Here is a 22548-nt window from a genome sequence, read left to right as displayed (position 1 = left end):
GCAAAGAAGGTTCTCTGCCCTCTAGGATTAGAGGTGCAGAAGATACATGCGTTCCCTAATGACTACAACCTCTACCGCAGTGAGGAGTAGGGGAATTTGAATGCATGCCCGGTATGCGGTGCGTTGCGGTATAAGATCAGACGAGATGACCCATGGTGATGTTGAGGGCGAGCACCCCAGGAAGAGGGTTTCTGCCAAGGTGATGTGGTATGCTCCTATAATACCACGGTTGAAACGTCTTTTCAGAAATAAAGAGCATGCCAAGTTGTTGTGATCACACAAAGAAGACCGTAAGAAAGACGGGAAGTTAAGAGTACCCGCTGATGGGTCGCATTGGAGAAAAATCAAGAGAAAGTGGCCGGACTTTGCAGGTGACGCAAGGAACTTATGGTTTGGTTTAGGTGCAGATGTCATTGATCATTTTAGGGAGCAGAGTAGCAACCATAGCAGCTGGCTTGTGACTCTATATATCTATAATCTTCCTCCTTGGTTGTGCATGAAGCAGAAATTCATTATGATGCTAGTGCTCATCCAAGACCCTATGAAACCCGGCAATGACATTGATGTGTACCTAAGGCCATTAGTTGAAGAACTTTTACATCTGTGGGATAAAAAAGGTGTACGTGTGTGGGATGAGCACAAACAGCAAGAATTTGACCTACGAGTGTTGCTGTTTGTAACCATCAATATGATTAGTCTGCTCTTAGTAACCTTTCAGGACAAACATACAAGGGATACAATGCATGCACGCACTGTTTACATTAGACTGAAAGTATATCTATGCCTAATATTAAAAGACGGAGACTTTCATAGTTCTCCATATGTCATCCCTTTATATTCATTGATTGTGTGTTAACCATAAATATTGACGGCTGAGATTAAAAATAGATTTACACATGGTATGGTAGAACCGCATGACCCGTCCTCCGCCACTCTGATACCAATTGTTGTAGCTGTGGCCGCCCTAGCTCTCCTCTCTGTCTCTCTACTGACCTCTCACTCTCATTGGCACACTCTAAAGAAGAGAAAATGAGGAAGAACAAGAATCACACAGTGGACACCGAGAGGTATTCCTGGCGCACGAACGCCGCCGCCGAAACAACGGCTGCTTTTCTCAAGCCACAAACTCGAGCCACCAGCTACAACACGCGGGTCGGGAGTTTATACATGCGTGCACCAACGCCCACGTCGCGCTCCCGACGCAGCCCGACTGCCCACTCGCCACGCCCCGCGCTCCACAGCTCCCGCGTCCGCCGCACACGCACGCAAACGGGACGCGGCCTGGTCCAGCGCCCGACGCGGTCACACCCCCGCGCATCTCGCCAACCAACCCACACACGCGCACATACACGTGTTGTTACACACACACTCACGCAGCTACAGGCCTGACACGGACCAGGCCATGCCCGACTCGTCTAGCACACGCACGCACGCGCCCCGACGCGCCTTGGCCGTAGCCGCGGCTTATTCGTCTAACATTCACCCCCTAAGCCGCGGCCTAGAGGAGGCCGGCGTCCTCGACGTCGACATCCGCCAGAAGAGCCCGCTCTGCCGCCTCTGGTTTCCTCGGCTTCGGGCACTCGCGTCGGAAATGTCCGCGCTGCCACAATTGTAGCAGCGACCGCACCGCCGTCCTCCGGCTGATCTCCCCTTAATCTTAACATGATCCGCCTCCCACGCTGTCCGACGCGCTCCCGAGCCGCGCGCCACTGCGCCAACATGGTCGTCGTTCCCTGGCCACCGCATCATGGCTGTCGCGGCCTCCACGACGCCATGCAGCGCCTCCACGCCGACGAGATGTGTAGCGTCTCCGTGGCCTCTGCGCCACCATGCAGGACCTCCGTGGCCTGCACTGCAGCCTCTGCGGCCTCCACGCCACGCCGCCGCAGTGCAACGCACCTCCATAGACCGACACGCAGCCTGGAGCTTCACTGTGCAGCCGTCGGCGAACGCTGCCACCGTCAGACTCGCCACGCGTCGCCGTCGCCATGCTCTCGCCGCGCGTCGCCGCCGCGCCGCCGAGGCCTCCATGTCCGGCGCGCTCACCGCGGACTCACAGTGTACCGCCTTCGCGTCCGCTATGGCCCTGAAAGTTGTGGCTCTGATACCAATTGTTGGCGTCGAGCCCTAACTTGCTCTTTGTGCCGGTGCCCAGCTCCCTCTCGCACGAACGAAGATAGAAGAAAGAGGAGACACATGACACCGTGGTGGTTCTCCGGCGCACAAACGCCATTGCCGCACATACGGCCTATTCCGGAGCACGAACGCCATGGCTCGGCAACGGACCGACACCAAATACACACGGGAGACCTACTGGAGACTACAATTCTCCTAGCTTCTCTCCGAACACACACGCACCGACCATTGGAGACTACATCTCTTCTTCTGGCTTCCGCGCTCTCTACACAGCACCACGGCTGTTTAAATGGCACACGCATGCACACGCTACCACTACCAGGGCAACAACCTGCCCGTCTCCTATGCCACTCACCCATCAAACTAGCTTACAACCGCACATGCAGCTAACCAACTACTACGGGCATGCACTTCATGGTCCGTGGCTCGCACGCCCTTGCAACGGCTGCAGGCAATGCACGTCCGCACCTCACGCGGAGTCCACGGCTTCCCAACTGCTTGGCTGCTTCACTCGCCAGCTCTGCCGCACGACCCGGCCACAAGCAGACGGCTCGCTGCTTCAGTTTCCGGCTTGGCGCGACCACTCGGCTGATCCTCGACGCTCGCCGGCACGAACCGCCGCCACCAATCAAGATTATGGCTGACATATGCGTCGAGGAGGATGTTGCTGCTCTTAGATTATTGTCCACGTATGGAGGGTCGGTGAAGTTGTACAGGTAGTTGAGTGGTTGAGCCCGTCTGCCATGTCCAGCGTGACCTGCACGCGCTGACCTTGCCGCTGTGGACGTCGAGTGAACCACTCGCTGAGTGCGCTGTTTTCGCGGAACTAGAATACCATGTATGTCTAGCTGCCGTGCATGCAGTGATGGGACAGGCGAATGAGGCTCGACTGGTTGACGGACTTACACGACCCAGGATGCTAACCTCGACGCAGAGCCCACGTCGCCAGCGGCAGTTTGTAGCTTCTCGCAAAATCAGCCGGACCGACTGGTTCAAGCTCCCGCCATGTCTCCCTGACTAGCTTGTGACTTGTGAGTTAGGCTTTGGTTGAAAAGAAGTCCTCCAGGTGCAGAAGAACTCCGAGAGAAAAAAATTAGGAAGCACTTTTGATTTTTGAATGCCGGTACGTATTTGTAAGCTATATATAGTGCAAGCGGATGAGTTGGCCTGAACTTGGTTGCACAACTCGATGTTCTTCTCGGGTGTGTGCAGGTTACTGTAGCATCATGTATTCTATGATGCCGAATCAGAGTTTAATTAGTAGGAACGGTGTAGTGTATATGTAGTTTGTGTGTGTTGGCGTGATGCAAATGTTCATGTCTAACGTCTGAGATGGTACATAGGTAATGAAAATTCTATGTAATGAATCGATTTCCAAAGTCTATTGTGGATCCTAAGAAAATTTGATGTTTTGCATATAGTTTGTAATGAGAAGTAATGTATATTTGGCTACATCCATTAAGTGTGCTCCTGCTACTGTCGATGGTGGCAAGCTCACCATGGTTGTCCTCTTACTACATATCCCGAGATGATCCATGGTGAAAATGGTACACCAAGGAGACGTTCCTGTGGACGAGGAGCTCGTGATTTTCAGGCTTGCCCTGCTTGACTAGCTCATGAAACACGGAATCATGCATAGGCGGGCGACACGACAAGGTGTCCGCCAAAGCGTGTGCCGCCAAATAGAAGCCCACCTCACTTGACCCGTTGCCAGCCATCACTGAACATGAGGAGGAGTATTCGAAGTCTGGCTTTTGCACAATTACATTGCTCATTCCCATGGCCTAATATATATTTTTTTTCTAATTTCCTGCATCTTGTTTGGTGGACTTTGTATCGCCCTTTTATTAATTTTTACTCCTTCCCAAAATGTCAGCCCTATGAATCAGAGTTTATTTTTTTGTTGTCATATTCATGTAGTATTATTTTATACCTTGAACAGGAATTCACGGAATACAGGAATCTCAACAAATGCCTGGTTTACATTGAGGAGCTGATGATTAAAGAAGAGCTTTTGGGTGGATTGATGGGTTTCTCCTAGGTAATAAGACTGGGATCACTCCTCCCACAAACAATAATTATTGATGAGTTGAATAATTCTCTTATGGTCCATATATTGATTGTTAATTGTTTTCCAAGTATTAGGTTTTTTTAGCTAGCATGTATAAGAAAGTAGAAACGAAAGAATATTTTACGAGCAATTCACGATCTTTTATTGTAGCATTAAAGTAGGTTTAACTTGGTACTTGTGTGGCAAGATAGTTAAGGGTGAGAAATTGTACCTAGGTTTAATTATGTAATGTGAAAGTAGCAGAAACGACGAACCTGGGACATGAGTCAGAGACATAGAAGAAACATCTCTTTTTCTCCCGTTGCAACGCACGTGTCCATTTTCTATGTTTGGACAGATGCAAGAAAAATGTGTACCTGGGACATCGTCAATTTCTTCCGACCAAGCATGCCTTAAGAAAGAAAGGCAAGCATTTCAAAGGTGAGACAGATCACCGGAAGAAGCATGTCCTCCGTACTGGTGATGATATACTTGATATGGTCAAGGATTTAAAAGTAATCTTTGAAAAGGGTCCTGGCGGACAATCTGTTCAGAATGACGCTGACGAACACGCACCCATGTCGAAGAAGAAATCTATATTTTGGGACCTACCCTATTGGAAAGACCTAGAGACCCTCTGCAATCGACGTCATGTACATGACGCAGAATCTTTGTGTGAACCTGCTAGGCTTCTTGGGCATGTATGGGAAGACAAAAGATACACTGGAGGAACGAAAGGACCAGCAACGTATGAACAAAAAAGACGGCATGCATCCAAAGCAGTATCAAGGTCCTGCCAGCTACGCTCTTACCAAAGCAGAAAAGGAAATCTTTTTTGAATGCCTGCTCGGAATCAAGGTCCTGTCTGGCTTCTCGTCGAATATAAAGGAAATAATAAATAGGGCAGACAAAAAAAAGTCCAGAACCTAAAGTCTCATGACTGCCACGTGATTATGACGCAACTGCTGCCGGTTGCATTGAGGGGGCTTCTACCAGAAAATGCTCGATTAACCATTGTGAGGCTATGTGCATTCCTCAATGCAATTTCTCAGAAGGTAATCGATCTAGAAATCCTACCAAGGTTATAAAATGATTTTGTCCAATGTCTTGTCAGTTTTGAATTGCTGTGCCCACCATCCTTCTTCAATATTATGACGCACGTCCTAGTTCACCGAGTCGACGAGATTGCAATTTTGGGTCCTATATTTCTACACAATATGTTACCCTTTGAGAGGCTCATGGGAGTCTTAAATAAATATGTTCGTAAGCGTGCTAAGCCAGAAGGAAGCATCTCCACGGGCCATCAAACAGAGGAGGTCATTGAGTTTTGTGTTGACTTTATTCCTGGCCTTTAGCCGATTGGTGTTCCTGAATCGCAACACGAGGAGAGACTGGGTGAAAAAGGCACGCTAGGACTGAACTCAATAATATGTAGGGACGGGCATTCTTGGGCGCAAGCACAGTACACAGTTCTACAAAATTCTACCTTGGTGACCCCGTATATCAATGAACACAAGAATATTCTACGCTCCAAACACCCGGAGCAGTCTGACAACTGGATTACACGTGAACACATGGGGACTTTCGGCGGTTGGTTGCAAACACATCTCATGGGTAACACCACTATTGGAGATGAGCTGTACTTGTTGGTCAGGACATCATCTTTGACTGTAGAGACTTTCCAAGAGTACGAGATAAATGGGAAAACATTTTACACAATCACCCAAGATAAAAAGAGCACCAACCAAAACAGTGGTGTCCGCTTTGATGCAGCAAACACCAATAGGGAAAATGACACATATTATGGTTACATAGAGGACATATGGGAACTTGCCTATGGACGCGATTTTAAGGTCCATTTGTTTTAGTGCAAATGGGTCAATCTGTTAGGAGGCGGGGTACATGTAGACCCACAGTACGGAATGACAACAGTGGATCTCAACAATCTTGGGTACAAAGAACCATTCGTCCTAGCCAATGATGTGGCACAGGTTTTCTACCAAACCATAAAAAAAGATAAGGAAGCGAATACATCATACGATGAGCCAAAGCGCCACATAGTCTTTCAGGAAATAGAAACATCGTGGGAGTGAAGGACAACACAGACATGTCAGAACATTATGAAAAGTTTCATGAAATTCGTCCCTTCAGAGTGAAGACTCAACCAAGCATCCTGTTAAATGATGAAGATTATCCATGGTTACGGCGCAATAAGCAAGGGACGCACGCGAAGAAATAGTTTTATACCCCAAGATCCAACTCTGGTATGTGACCGGCTTCATCGCCATCACTTTCTCTCTAGTGTGAGTTTCGGGACTTATAGCTGGAAAGTGCCACTTCGGAAACACCGGAGGGAATCTTTGTAAGAGCTAGCTAGGGCATTTTGGCATTTGAAACATGATTTTAGAATAATTATTTATTAATTTATGAAATTTCAATTATTCCTATCCCGGTTGGTGGCTCCATATAAAATAACAAGGTTAATATAGAGATGATAAGAGAGAAACGTTGTATGACATAAAGTTGGAGGTACTATGTGGTTTCTCTGATCGGAGGACACCCCTCATGCCGAGCCAAGTCCATATGAGGAGTTCTCTGGTTGCTTTCTTGTGAAACTGAGGACAACATATCAGATGGCCATTCTCGAGAAATAACCATGATCCAAGTTTACCTAACATGCAAGCAGAGTTGATGATATGTTGAGGGCCGAGAAATCAGAGAACCCTATGAGAATAGTATATTGTTTTGGCATATCTCATGAACATCCAGGCACCTTTATATTATCTTTCATTCGGAGTTCAAACCCACATCATGAGTATGTTGGGTTATACCTAAAGGGTTTTAGATTCCGGAAGAAAGATTTTGACAACATTGATCAAAATAAATCAGGTTAACAAAAAGTATCGGAATTTATGGTGAATATGTTGCAGCAATGGTACATATCAAAAATAACTTGATAGAACTAGCTATTTTGTCACTATTTGATGAAAAAATATATATCATGAAATAAATTTATATAAAATTCTAGTTATGATCAATTAAAACAAAACTATAATATTCTTCAATAGAAAAAGAATAAACTAAAAAGCTTTTATAAAACTCTAGTTATGATCAAAATAATATTAACTTAAAATTATATAAAATTTATGCAACTAAAATTTCCATAAATTATCTTTCTTAAAAACTTTAATAGCAAAAAGAATTAAATGAAAAGTAGGCATGTATGCATCTGTTTAAAAGAAAACTTTAGAATTAAAACCAAAAATAGGCATGATCTCTTTTATGCAACTAAAATTTTCATAAAGTATTTTTTGTTTAAAACTTTAATAGTAAAAAGAATTAAATGAAAACTAGGTTGTATGCATTTGTTTAAAAGAAAACTTTAGAATTAAAACCAAAAATAGGCATGATCTCTTTCATTAACACAAAAAGAATATGAAAGTGTTGCATTTTTTATAATTTCATATATTTTGTTGAAATTCTTTGATAATCATGTGTATTACACATAAGTGAGTATGTATAAAAATTAGGATGTGATTTGAAGAAGGTAAAAAAATTGACATAACATATGCAAAAATAATTAAAAAAATGCCCGCCTAGTAGCAGGCTAATTCATACACCACGGCCTGCATACGACTAGAAACCCAACTATATATGGGCCAGGATGCAGGCCCGCGGGGCACGAATTTCTGCTGTCAGTAGGCCCCACAGGGCAGAGAGGGGCCAGGTCAGACGATGAGTTGTCTGTGCTTTGAGAGGAACTTGCAACGGTAGCTGCAGGCGAGCTTATAAATCGGTGCGAGCGCCTCTCGCTTGGCGAGGTGGGACTCTACTCCCACCGCCCCTCGGCTGTGCCAGGACTAACCCCTTAGTCCTGGTTGGCGGCTCCAACCGGGACTAAAGGCCCCCCTTTAGTCCCGGTCCGAGCCACCAACCGGGACTAAAGGCATGGGTTTCGCGCCCTTTGGGCTGGTGAAATTCACCTTTAGTCCCGGTTGGTGGCTCGAACCGGCACTAAAGGGGCGCCTTTAGTCCCAGTTGGAGCCACCAACCGGGACTAAAGGGTGGGGTATATAAGCAACACTTAGGAAATTTTCCAAAAGCCATCTGCAGTTTCCCCCGACGGCGCTGAAGACCACCTCGACGCCGCCAGGCTGCCGGACCTCGCTGTCGCCTCCCTGAGCCCGCTCCTTGTTGCCACCCCGACTTCATGCCCGAGCCCTGCCCCGACGCCGTCCCCGAGCCCGCTCGCTCCTCGTCACCAGCCGGACCTCCCCGAGTATCACCGTGCCCCTGAGAGCCCCGTCCTCGTCGCCAGCCGGACCTCCTCGCCGGCCCTCTTCCTCGATCCTGCTGCCATCTGCTGCGACTAGTCCCTCAACGAGCCTTCGTGTGCTCCTCGGTGAGCACTCTTTCCCCCTCTATTTATGTCAAGTTTCTGTCATGTTTTTTTGGCTTAGGGAGTATTTTTGCCATGTAGAAGTAATATGGTAAATTTTAGTAATGTCAAGTTGTGGCAAAGTTATGAAATTTAGTAATGTTGTGGCAAGCTTTTGACCTTATATGGCAAAGTTATGGCGAACTTTAGTAATGTTGTGGCAAACTTTAGTAATGCTGTGGCAAACTTTCGTAATGCCATGGTAGAATGTTGTGGCCAAACTTTTCAAATGAACAAGATGGATTTTTACCTAAAAGTGATCTATACACATCAGAGGGTCTCACAGTATTTTGTGGCATTTTTATCAAATTTATTTGAAACAGTTTTAGTTCAACAGGAGCATTTCAAAGTCTGAGAAATGCTCAAGTTCAACATGATCTATTTTCTCCATAAAAAATGTGTTTTGCCATGTCAAGTTTTGTGCAGTTTTACTAGGTTTTTAGATATATATACTCAATGTGATAGCTAGTTTGAAGTGTCAATGCTTCATGTGTGACCTAGTTTGAAGTGCCATGCTATTTTTCTCTAAGTCTGAAACTGGCAGTATTAAATACTTTACATTTTTCCTTGAGGTTTGCAACAAATTTGTGCATCTTTGGATCATGATCAGTAAGGGTGTATTGTTGAGGGTAATTAGTAAATGCTTGCCATGCACTTTTTTGCCATGCAAAATTGTTGTAGCATATATTTTACTTGCCTCAAAGGTTGCATCATGAATCTGTTTTCTGCCACTCTGCAAATATCACTAAGTCTGAAAATCTATTAATACTTGTCAACTTGTCATGATGATTGCCATTGATCTAGACGTCATTTGAATTAGTTCAGTAAGCATGTTTTGCCATGTGTTGCATGTACATTCATGTCATGCCATTTGTTGCCATGTAGAAATTCTGTAGCATGTTCAAATCTTGCTTTCAAATTTGTATGTAGCTATAATGGACAGATTTGCATTGCATATTGCTTTGATCACCATTTGAGTTTCGTGCATCCGTTTGCCATGATCTTTAGGTCCATTTCAACTAAAATATTCCATTCTATCCAGTGGCATACTTGGGTTTTCCTAAATGTTTTTTCATCGGTTGAATTACAAGTTGTGGTGTTGCATCTCCGTGGAGTTGGTCCCTGATCGTCCCTCCGCTGTTCGACAAAAGGTGTCCATTTGTTGTATGTTGAGTTTTGTTCATAGGATGATGGTTGGTTAATTTGTTGAGTTGTGTATTCATCTTGTGTATAAATCTTGTATTCATCTTGTATTCATTTTGTATTCATCTTGTGTATAAATCTTGTATTCATCTTGTATTCATTTTGTATACATCTTGTGTATAAATCTTGCATTCATCTTCTACAATATCGTCGTAACTTTGACATGAGGGGGGGTCATTAAAACATAACCCCGATAAATTTGATTTTGATGCGTATGAAATCATGATTTGCACGCCAGACAAGCATGAGAGAGGCAGTCCGCAAAGTATGATCTCCCAAAAGATAGGACGACTCATCAGATATGATTCTAGATAATTTCCAATGCCTCATATCGCGAACATAGTTATATTGGATAATTGATCTCCATATAAATGAATCATAAAAGTTTAGCAATCACTTGGAAATTTTCATGTTGTTCATTGACTTCGACAAGAGGGGGGTGGGTCATTAAAACATAGCCCCGATAATTTCGGTATAACTTCGCCATGAGGAGGGAGGAGTCCTCGACGATCGTCTGAAACTGACTGTTATAAAACTTGTCAGCTTCGCATGATATTTGCCACTAATCCATTGCTCATATGCATATGATTCCTTGTTGTGATTAGGTCTATGTTTGCCACTAATCCATCTATCATGGTTGTATATTGCCATGTTGTAATATTTGCATAAACTATGGAACACGACAGAGACTTAGAACAAGAAGAGGCGTTGGAGGAAATGATCCGCGATGGAGATTATGATATCACCTCACAGTTTCTCAACGAATCCGATGGTGAGGGAAGAGAACATGACGGCTCTGGTGATCGAATGGAGGAGGGAGAAGATGACGGCTCCGGCGGCGTTCGAGGCTTAACTATTGCAAAGTCCGGCGAGGTATATATATTAATTAAGCCTCTGCTGAATAGATGCATTAATTGTTTTGTATGTACATATATTAACGCTTCTTTCTTCTTTTAGCCCTTCGGACCGAGACAACCTTCTATAAGGAGACGAGGCCCGAAGAAAAGGTTGCGCGAGAATGAAAGGTTCACGATCGAAGAAGTCGATCCCGATGGCAAACCGACTTATACATCAATGCAGAGTTGTTGTTAGGGACAGCATCCCGACTAGCATCAAAGAATGGCATGAGAAGAAGGACGATGACGTTTCTTATGTCGACGATAGATGCCAAGATGAGCTTTGGAACTCGCTCATGACAAATTTCAGCCTACCGCCAGAGGAGGATCCAAATAACCCAGTTATATAACGAAAAGTCAAGGCGTGGGCTCTTAAGAAGATGGCAGAACAATTCAAGAACTGGAAGAAAAGATTGAACGAACTGATTGTCGAGAAAGACGAGACTCCAGAATTCACTGGTCAATATGTGAAGATAAAAGATAACTGGCCCGCATTTGTGGCGTACAATAAATTCGAGAAAGCTAAGAAAAGGCGCATCTTACCGAGTTTTTGCAAGATCGCGGGTTTGAAATTGGGAAAATAGACCCCACTCTTTTTACTAAGAAGGTCAAAGTGGAGTTCTTTGTATTCCAACTATATGTTGATGATATTATCTTTGGTTCCCCTAACAAAGCTTTCAATGAGGAGTTTGCCGCTCTCATGACCTCTAAGTTCAAGATGTCCATGATGGGAGAGTTGAAGTTCTTTCTCGGGTTCGAAATCAAGAAAAGAAGAGAAGGATCCTTCATCAACAAGCCAAATACACTCAAGACATGCTCAAGAGATTCAAGCTAAGTGATGTCAAGCCGGCTTCCACTCCAATGCCCGTCAAATGTCAACTTGACATGGATCCCAATGGTAAAGCGGTGGATCAAAAGGTATATCGTTCCATGATTGGCTCCTTGCTTTACCTTTGTGCATCTAGACCGGATATCATGTTGAGTGTGGGAATTTGTGCTCGGTTTCAAGCCGCACCTAAGGAAATCCACTATGTGGCGGTCAAGCGAATCTTTCGATATTTGGCTCATACCACAAACTTTGGCTTATGGTACCCAAGAGGAGCAAATTTCAACCTTGTGGGCTTTTTGGACTCCGATTGGGCGGGAGACAAAGTGGATAGGAAGTCAACTTCCGGATGGTGCCGATTTCTTGGTCGCTCTTTGCTGAGTTGGTCTTCCAAGAAGCAAAGTTGTGCATCTCTCTCGTCCACCGAAGCAGAGTATGTGGCGGCCGGTGGTCGTTGTGCACAACTTCTATGGATGAGGCAAACTTTACAGGATTACGGTGTCATATGTGACAAAGTGCCTCTTTGGTGTGACAGTGAAAGTGCCATCAAGATTTCTCTCAACCCGGTGCAACACTTCAAGATGAAGCATATTGAGATTCGGTATCATTTCATCCAGGATAACATTAGGCGAGGGGAGATCGAGCTCAACTATGTCAACACCCATGATAACCTTGCAGATATCTGCACAATGCCCCATGATAACCTTGAGTTAAGGCATGAGCTAAATATCATTGATTCAAGCAATGTGGCTTGAACCTTTGCACACCCCACCATACTCATCATGATGTCTTGTCTAGGTGTAGGCATGGACATAGGGGGACTGTTGTCCTCTCAATGGACTTTTTCCCTCCCCCCATTATGCATAAATTGATCAACTCTTTCACATTAGCCATTGTTGATGGTACTTGTGCTTCAAAGACGAGTTTTGGTCATGGGCCCAAGTATAATTCTTCGCGGCGCCATACCATTTGACTCAAACATAGGTGGCTCTGGCCACCGCCCTTGTGCTAAGGCGTTTTCTTTGTTGTGTGTTTTCCTTTTGCCTTGTTTCTTTTGTTCTCCTAGAAGTTTGAGTTCTCTAAAGAGTGGTTTTTATTGACTGCTTCTTGCACTCTTGGGAGTCTTCATCATCATAATACAGTGTCATGCTTCCATCCTAAGCCTTCTCATCCCCAGCCATCTTTTCCAAATGTACACAAGTTTGATCTATTTGTGCATGGGCTGATGCAACCTGGCGGTACAACCGGTGGTCAGATCGGTACTACCGCTCTTCCACTAAGTTGTGTAGTCCCAGCGGTACTTCCGGTCTTGCACGAGCGGTTCTACCACTCATGCCTTCACCTGTACCACTGGCCGGTACTACCAGTGTTTGGAAGCGGTACTACCGCTCCTTATGGCACGGAAGTACCGCTCTCAAACACAGGATAGCTACAGGAGCGGTACTACCGCTCCTCAGAGCGGTACTACCGCTCCTCAGAGCGGTACTACCGGTTGACATCTGGGCGCTTATATATAGAGCGCGGGCTGAAGGGGTTTTCTTTTTCCCCTTCGCGCCCGTCCCTCATCTAACCCTAGCCGCCGGTTGTTCCGCCCATTGCCCCGGAGCGCCCTCAGGCCCTCCGGATTGTCGGCCCTTCATCGGATCCGCTCCGTGGAGGCCGCCTCCTCGTCGATCTCCTCCCATGGACACCGGTAATGCCCTATTTCATCTTGTTCTTAGGGTTCCTTTTGAATCCTTTCCCTAGGGCATTGCTTGTTGTCCCACGTTTTTGGCCAAATGGTGGGAGAGATCCTTATAGTCTCCTCTGTCTCGTGTGTATAGTTCAAACTAGGAATATTGCATCTAGATTCAAGATAGGGCTGTTCTGGTTCTTCCACCCGGCAGATCCGCTCTCAGCGGTACAACCGCTCCTTCCAAGCGGTTCTACCGCTCAAGCGGTTCTTCCGGTCGAGCAACCAGAACAACCATCTTCTCTAAACCCTGCTGCACTGTTCTTCTTCTCCCTACACACATGAGACTTATTCTTCTGATCTTGTGTACATTCCACGGTGGGCCGAGCTGTGCAACTCCTGCGAGGGGGTGCACGAAGTGTAGGCCATCGAGTACTTCACAGCCGGGTGCCGAGAAGGCACCCTGCTCAAGCACAAGCTCCTTTGCGACGAGCCAGCCATGCTAGACGAGCTTCTGAGCGTGGCTGACAAGTACGCCACGGCCGACTCCTCCATGAAATCGGAGATTCGGATCAGCTCGTCCGGGAAGGTGGCTCCGCCTGCACTGCTCACCCCGGCTAGTGACTCCAGTCGGCGCCAGCACCCCAACGACAACAAGTGCAAGGCCCCGTGCCCGGCTCCGACCAACCGACAGGTTGTAGCAGTCGAAGATCAGCAGCCGGAGGAACAACCCCTCCCCAAGCGCCAGAGAGGCGGCAAGCCGACTTGGTTACCCGCTTTCTTCTACGAGCAAACCCTCGACGCTCCCTGCAAATTCCACAGTGGCGCCAAGCCGTCCAACCACATCACCCGGAAGTGTCACTGGCTCACCCGAATCTCCAAGGGCGAAGGATTACTGCCCCCTCCATCGGCAGGCCAGCCGCCTCCTCAACAACCGGCGGCTCGTCCTGCAGTCTGCGCCATCCAGAACGAGTTCCCGGAAGAGCACAGAGCATACGTCGTCTTCACCAGCTTGGCTGAAGACAAGCACAGCAGGCATCAGCAGCACCGAGAGGTGAATGATGTCGCTTCAGACGCCCCAGAATTCATGCACTGGTCAGAAAGGGCCATCAGTTGGAGCCGAGTGGACCACCCGGAAGTGATGCCTTCTCTGGGTTCCTATGCCCTGGTGTTGGACGCCACCTTCGCGATAGAGAGGCGAGCTGCTCGCTTCTCCCGAGTCCTGATAGATGGCGGCAGCAGCATCAACATCTTGTATCGCGACACCATGGAAAAGCTGTGCATCAAGCAGAAGCAACTTCAGCCCAGCCGGGCTGTTTTTCAAGGCATCGTGCCCGGCCTCTCCTGCTCGCCAATTGGCAAGGTCAAGATAGACGTCTTGTTTGGGGATAAGGATCACTTCCGCCAGGAGGCGATCTGGTTTGAAGTGGTAGACCTGGAGAGCCCCTATCACGCGCTGCTCGGCCGACCTGCTCTAGCCAAGTTCATGGCGGTACCCCAGTATGCCTATCTCAAGATGAAGATGCTTAGCGCCAAGGGCATACTCACCGTAGTCAGCTTTTACAAGAAGTCAGTCACCTGCGCAGCTGCCAGCAGCCGACTGGCCGAGTCCCTCGTGATGGCAGCCGAGTAGCGGCTCCTCGACCGGGTCGTGGCCATGGCTAGCAAGCAGCCGGACCTGTCACCCGACCCCAAGGAGTCGGAGGCCCAAGGCTCCTTCCAGCCGGCCAAGGAGACCAAGAAGATCCCCCTGGACCCCGACCAGCCGGAGAGGTTTGCCGTCATAGGGGCGCACCTGGATACCAAATAGGAAGGCGAGCTCGTCGACTTCCTCCGTGAGAATCGGGACATCTTCGCATGGTCCCACAAGGACATGCCGGGTGTTCCGACAGAGTTTGCCGAGCACAAGCTACATGTCAGGTCAGACGCCAAGCCGGTCAAGCAACCCCTCCGCCGTCTGTCAAAGGAGAAGAGAAGAATCGTTGGTGAGGAGATCGCCCGGCTCTTAGCAACCGACTTCATCATGGAAGTATTCTTCCCAGAATGGCTCGCCAACCCGGTCCTTGTACTGAAAAAGAACAACAAGTGGCGCATGTGTATCGACTACACCAGCCTCAACAAAGCTTGTCCCAAGGATCCATTTTCCTTGCCACGGATTGATCAGGTGATAGACTCCACAGCCGGATGCGAGCTGTTGAGCTTTCTGGATGCTTACTCAGGTTATCACCAGATCAAGCTAGACCCAGCCGATCGGCTGAAGACCGCCATCATCACACCATTCGGGGCTTTCTGCTACCTGACCATGACATTCGGCTTGAGAAATGTCGGTGCCACGTTTCAGCGCTGCATGCAGAAATGCCTCCTCAAGTAACTCGGCAGGAATGCCCACGTCTATGTAGACGACATTGTGGTGAAGAGAGAGAAGCGTGGCACCCTCTTGGAAGACCTCAAGGAGACCTCTGAAAATCTGCGCCGTTTCCAGATCAAGCTCAACTCGAAGAAGTGTGTCTTTGGAGTACCAGTCGGCCAGCTTCTTGGCTTCCTGGTTTCAGAGCGCGGCATCGAATGCAATCCCGTCAACATCAAGGCCATCAAGAGGATGGAGAAGTCCATCCGACTGCGAGATGTCCGAGGTTCACCGGCTGCTTGGCATCCATCAGCCGCTTCATCAGCCGGCTGGGCGAGAAGGCCCTCCCCCTGTACCAGCTCATGAAGAAAACCACTCACTTCGAGTGGAATGACCACGCGGACGAAGCTTTCCTCCATCTGAAGACGGTGTTGACCACGCCGCCTGTCCTGGCGGCCCCAGCTGCTAAGGAGCCCATGCTCCTCTACATCGCCGCCACCAGCCGGGTGGTCAGTACGGTCATTGTGGTGGAGCGCCCAGAGGACGGCAAGGCACAGCTGGCCCAGAGGCCGGTTTATTACCTGAGCGAGGTGTTGTCAACCTCCAAGCAGAACTACCCTCACTACCAGAAGAGGTGCTATGGCGTGTACTTCGCCGCCAAGAAGCTGAAGCAGTATTTCCAAGAGCACGCCATCACGGCCGTCTGCACCGCCCCGCTGGCCGAGATCATGGGCAATAGAGATGCCTCAGGCCGGGTGGTGAAGTGGGCCATCGAGTTGGCCCCCTTCACCATCTTCTACCAACCTCGCATCGCCATCAAGTCCCAAGCATTGTCCGACTTCCTCATCAACTGGGCCGAGACCCAGTACCTGCCGCTCGCGCCAGACTCCACCCATTGGCTGATGCATTTTGACGGCTCGAAGATGCGCACCGGCCTGGGAGCCGGCATCGTCCTCACCTCTCCCAAGGGCGACAAGCTCAAATACGCGCTGTAGATACACTTCGCCGCCTCAATGTGGCCGAGTATGAGGCGCTCGTACACGGACTCCGGCTAGCCAAAGAGCTCGGCATCCGCCGGATCCTGTGCTATGGCGACTCGGACTTGGTGGTCCAGCAGTCGTCAGGCGACTGGGACGCAAAAGACGCAAACATGGCGAGCTACCGCTTCCTCGTCTAACAACTCGCAGATACTTTGAGGGGTGCGAGTTCCTTCACGTACCGCGAGCCGACAACGAAAAGGCAGACGCCCTGGAATGGACCGGCTCCACCCGGCAGGCCATACCGGCTGGAGTCTCCCTCCAGCGCCTCCTCAAGCCGTCCGTCAAGCCTTCGCCAGAGTCAGAATCCATCTTCGCGCCGGTTGCCCCCGGAGTAGTCGGATCCGACTCGGGGGCCGCGGCAGTCGGCTCGGGGACTTCGGTCGGCGGCTTGGGGACTTCGGCAGGCGGCTCGGGGACTTTGATAGGCGGCTCGGGGAGTTCGGCAGGCGGCTCGGGGACTACAGCAGTTGGCTCGGGAACTGCAGTAGTCGGCCTGGGGACTTCAACAACGCAGCAAGCGGCAGCTGGCCCCAACCCGCAGCCTCCCAACCCAACTGCGCTAGTCGCAGTGGCCACAGTGACAGTACAAGGTATCGAAGCACCATCATGGGCGCAGCCCATCCTCAAATTCCTAGTCAACAGAGAACTGCCGACTGATGAGGTCTCGGCCTGGCAAGTGCAACGCCGGGCTAGAGCCTACACGATAGTAAACAATGAGCTCGTCAGGCGCAGCGTGACTGGAGTCTTCCAGCGATGTGTGGAACCAAAGAAAGGCAGGGCAATCCTCAAGGACATACACCAAGGCGAGTGCGGCCACCACGCGGCCTCCAGATCCCTTGTCGCCAAAGCTTTCCGCCATGGTTTCTTCTGACCGACTGCTTTAGAGGCCGCCAAGGACTTGGTCAAGCATTGCAAGGGATGCCAGAAATTCAGCTCCAAGCAACATCTGCCGGCTTCTGCACTCAAACCATCCCCCTCACTTGGCCCTTTGCCGTGTGGGCACTGGATATGGTAGGACCCTTCAAGACAGCACGCGGCGGCATGACCCATTTGCTCGTCGCCATTGACAAGTTCACCAAGTGGATTGAAGCAAAGCCGATCAAGAAGCTGAATGGTCCGACTGCCGTGACGTTCATTGCTGACATCACCGTCCGGTACGGCGTTGCACATAGCATCATCACCGACAACGGCACAAATTTTGCCAAAGGAGCCTTGGCCCGTTTCTGCGCGACGCAGGGCATCCGACTGGACTTAGCATCCGTTGCCCACCCGCAGTCAAACGGCCAGGTCGAGCAGGCAAACGGCCTCATCTTGTCCGGCATCAAGCCCCGACTGGTCGAGCCGCTGGAGCGCTCGGCCGGCTGTTGGATAGACGAGCTTCCAGCCGTCCTCTGGAGTCTGCGCACCACACCGAACAAGTCAACCGGCTTCACACCCTTCTTCCTCGTGTACAGAGCTGAGGCGGTCATCCCAACTGACATAGAATTCGACTCACCTCAGGTCACCATGTACACGGAGGCAGAAGCGAAGGCGGCGCGAGAAGACGGCGTCGATCTGCTGGAAGAGGGCCGGCTGTTGGCACTCAGCCGGTCCGCCATCTACCAGTAGAGCCTGCGCCGCTACCACAGCCGAAAGGGCAAGCCACGCTCCTTTCAACAGGGAGACCTTGTGCTCCGGCTGATCCAGCGAACAGCCGGTCAGCACAAGCTCTCGGCCCCTTGGGAAGGCCCTTTCGTCATCAGCAAAGCCCTCGGCAACGACTCCTACTACCTCATCGACGCGCAGAAGCCCAAGGCATGCAAGAGAGACGACTCCGGCAAGGAATCGGAACACCCATGGAACACGAACCTCCTCCGAAGATTTTATAGTTGAAGCAGTATGTACCACGCTACCTTTTGTATTAAACGCAGAAATATCGGGGACCCCCGAAAAGTACTCGGGGACTACCCTTTCTTATCTATATGATGAATTCCGTAGCCTGTGAATGTGCTATTTCTTTTTCTGCCCAGCACCGGGTTCGACCAGTCGACCCGGGGGCTCGCCGCCTTGTATTATGTCAGTGCCACCTACAGTCGGACAGGTAATGTGCCGGCATCTAAGCCCTCTCTTGTTCATAGGCCACAGCTCGCAGAGCGACTGTCCGGCTGGCAAGAGCTAAAGGTAGGAAACGATGCCCACATGAAAAATGGCTAAGGACAAAAGGCATCGACATAAGATAAACCGGCACCCCGCTTCACCGACCGGCTGCCGACGCAGCCGGCCGGCTGGCTTCCCACTTAACTTGCTACGTTCTAAAAATGGCCCAAGTACTTGCTTTCCCAAACGACCAAGTACTTGACCCAGCCACAGACCACAGAGTGGCTGTCCAGCTGGCAAGACGGCGGCCAAGGGAAGGCGGCAAAGGAAAAAAGGGCAAAAAAAGAATTAAAGGCAACACAAAGTCGCAAGTCGGCAAAAAGCACAGCTCGCACGAGATTTAAATTTACATTGGGCCAATGGCCGACATTCAACGAAGTTTGAATACACCTCCAGCGGGTGGAACTGTGCGAGTCTAACAAAGTTCGTCCAAGCAATTGCAAAACAGGGAAACTAAGACAAGCTAGCCGCCTAAGCCGAAGGAGCTGTGGTCGGGGCCGGCTGGTTGGTGGAGTTGGCGCCACCGGCCGGTGGAGTAGTCGGCTGGTGAACCTCGGCTTGGTCGCCTTCAGCAGCAGTCGACGTGCTCACACGCGGCTCGTTGCTTGAGGCACGATCGAGTTGAGGCTGGCCGACCGCTCCGTCTTCCGGCGCGCCGTCTTCCCATCCTCACTTTCCTCGTCCTCACCCTCGTCGCTGGAGGCGATCTCCTTCGCTGAGTCCTCGCCGTCATCAGGGTTCAGCCCAAACCAGTTCGGCGGTGCCTGAACGCCCTCCTCGCCCAACTCAGAGACGAAGAAGCCGGTCTCGGCGTACTCGGCGATCGCCGCCGCGCGCTGCCCAAGCTCACGCCTCACCGCCACCAGCTCCTCGGCGGCATCCGACCGAAACGTGGCCAACTGGGCTAGGTCTAGCCCAGGATACCATGCCTTGACGAATTCCAAGGCCCGCCTTACACCTGCCCGAGCGGAGGAACCCTTCCAAGCCTCAAAGGGACCAATCGCCGCTTCTAGCCAGTCGGCGGTCCGGCTGGGGGTGCGAGGGACTTGAACATCTGGCCAGAGGGCAGAGACCACCAGAGCACCAGCACGCTAAAGCCGGCGGAGCATCCGGTGAGCCGGCTGAAGGCGAGCCTGGATTGCAAGGAGTTGCTCGCCAAGCGTCTGAGGGGCGTTGGGCGGGATCTTCGCACCAGCATGCCTCCGCTTGTCGCGGCGAGCCTCGATGGCCTGGCTGGCGGCAGCTGCGTAACCAGGGAAAAAATCTGCGCAGAGAGGAAAAAAGAAGCATGAAGCCGGAAGCCGGCTGGTATATCAGCCGGCGGACGAAAGTGAGAAGAAGATATCTCACCGTCAACCATGTCCTCAATCCGGCTATAGCCGTCGCCCAGCGCCTCCTCCCTCTCGGTCTAGCGCAAGCGCTTAGCCTTGAACTCGGACTTAAGGTTGGCATCGGTATCCTTCGCCTCCCGAAGGGCCGCCTGGTGAAGATCCGCCTGGTCCACTAGCTCTTTGACCAGGCGGTCGCGCTCCTGGGACGCCCTGTTGCACTCATCCTCCTTGGCATGCAACGCGGATTGAGCGTCGCTCAGCTGCTGCCGCAAGATGGCGTTGGCTTCTGCAGAGACAAGAAAGAAAAGAAAATCAGCAAATCAACAAGAAGGAAGGAGGTTACCAGGAGATCCGGCCCGACTGCTCAGCAGTCGGCCCGAATCTCAGGGACAACACCCAGCAGGTGCGCTGGCGCGCCCCCGCAAGAGGAAAAGAGAAAAGACGCACTCCGGCTGTCGACGAGGTCGGCAGTCTACTTGGCTAGATCCTGGACGTGGGAGTTGAAGGTGGCCACGCGGATATTGTGATAATCCTGCAGCGAAGACAATAGAAGAAAAGCAGAAGTCAACAGTCGGAACCCACCTTTAAGTTCTGGTCCGCCTGCTCAGCAGCCGGCCCAGAACTTGGGGACTACACCCAGTAGGTGCGCCGGCGCGCCCCCACGAGAAATCGCAAAGGTGAAAGAAAGCAAGGGAAAGGAACGCACCCGAACAGCGGCCCGCGTCGACAGGAACGACTTGGTGTACTCCTGGAGGGCGGCGCCTTTTGCCTGAAGCTGGGCCTGCACGTTCAGCGCGGCCTTGTTCAGCACGCTCGTCCCGCACTAAGGTATCCACTCAGGCGGGACGGCGCTGGTAGCCTCTGCTTCTGGCGCCGATGAGCTTGCAGCTTCGACCTCCCGCGGGCGTGGAGCTGAGGTCGCCTTCGCCGCTCGCCGGCGCCCCGGAGCGCGCGCCACTGGGGCCACTCCCACCAACAGAACGCCACCCATCAGCGCGCTACCAACCGGCGGCACTGATGATGCCTCAGGCCGACTGGCCTGGGCATCGGCAGTCGGCGCGGGCAGGGTCACCTCTGCCTCCATGACTACGCGGCCGCCCCCTTCCCTCTCCATGACCGACCGACTGTCGCCGGTCCCACCGATCGGCACCGGGGTTTCTGGTGCTGGGGGCGTGGACCGCAGAGGGATGACGAGTTGTGGAGCCCGGTCACACGCGGGCTCCTCTGCTCGCGCCTCGGCAGTCGCATCCTCTTGCGCCTTGGCCGCCGCTTCGGCCTCCTCCTGTGCCACCTTGGCCACGTCCGCCCTCTCCTTCTCCGCCCTCTCCTGATCTTCACGCGCCTCCCGCGCGTACCGCTCGGTCGCCGCCTGGAGCTCGGCGCGCGGGTCTACCCGGCGGGTGTTGGCGGAGACCTACGGCGTGCCGATCAGGGAGGCGGAGAGAGCGGGGCCCTGTCCAAACAATAAAGAAGAAACTCAGAAGAAAAGTTTGCGAGAAAGAACAAAAATAAGGAAACACCAGAGACAGCAGACACTTACGCATGTACCATCGGCGGCTGCTTCACAACCCTCTCTAGCAGGGCTACCTTCGCGGCGGCCTCCTCCCGCCTAGAGGCGGCAGCCGAGCTCTTGGTCTTCTTCGGCCGACTGCCGAATAGCGGCCGACTGGCCCGGCGCGTCAGCAGACTCCTCACAGTCCAACTATATCTCTGCTGCCTCAGTCATCTCCGCCGCGTCAGCACACTCTGCTGCCTCAGCTGTCTCCGCCACGTCAATGGACTCCGCCAGAGGAGGCCCCTCAGCAGAATCCTTCGCCGCCTCAGCTTTCTACGCCGCCTTAGAGGACTCCGCCGGAGGAGGCCCCTCAGCAGAATCCGCCAGTTCAGCTGAATTCGCTTCCTCCGCTGCCTCAGCAACGGCGGAAGAGAGCCGTCGTCGCTCTGGCGGCTAGCACTACAACAACGAAGAAATCCAGAGCAGGTCCAAGGGTCAAGAAGGCTCCTGCCAAGTTACCATACAACATGACTGAGGAGGAAAACAACGAGATAGTGGTTGCCGATGTGAAACGCCAGCTTGCACCGAAACGTACAGTTCCAAAGGAGAAAATAGATCCGGTAAAAGCGATGCGATGTCTGGATGCGCTTACACGACCACCACCGCCTCCGCCACTATCACACTAGGACCGCTGTATTGTAAAGACATTTGATGAAGTGAAGTGGTCGAGAAGTAGCAGTGCTGCAAGAAGTGGGAAAACAATTCCCCCGCTCGGGAAACAGGAAAAACAATCGTGCCCCCCTCTCAAGGTGTTTCGCGATATCGCTAATGATTTGGGGGTAGCGGCCACTGGTCCTGGTTTCACTCTTGGTGATTACTTAGACGATGAGGTACAGTTCGAAATGTTTGGGTTAGCCTTGAGATACGAGCACGGGAAGCCTCTTGTCAAACCTGAGCAGCTCCCGCATCTATCAACGA

Source organism: Triticum aestivum, chromosome 7D (assembly GCF_018294505.1).
Source record: "Triticum aestivum cultivar Chinese Spring chromosome 7D, IWGSC CS RefSeq v2.1, whole genome shotgun sequence".
Classification (NCBI taxonomy): Eukaryota; Viridiplantae; Streptophyta; class Magnoliopsida; order Poales; family Poaceae; genus Triticum; species Triticum aestivum.
This window is presented reverse-complemented; position numbering follows the sequence as displayed.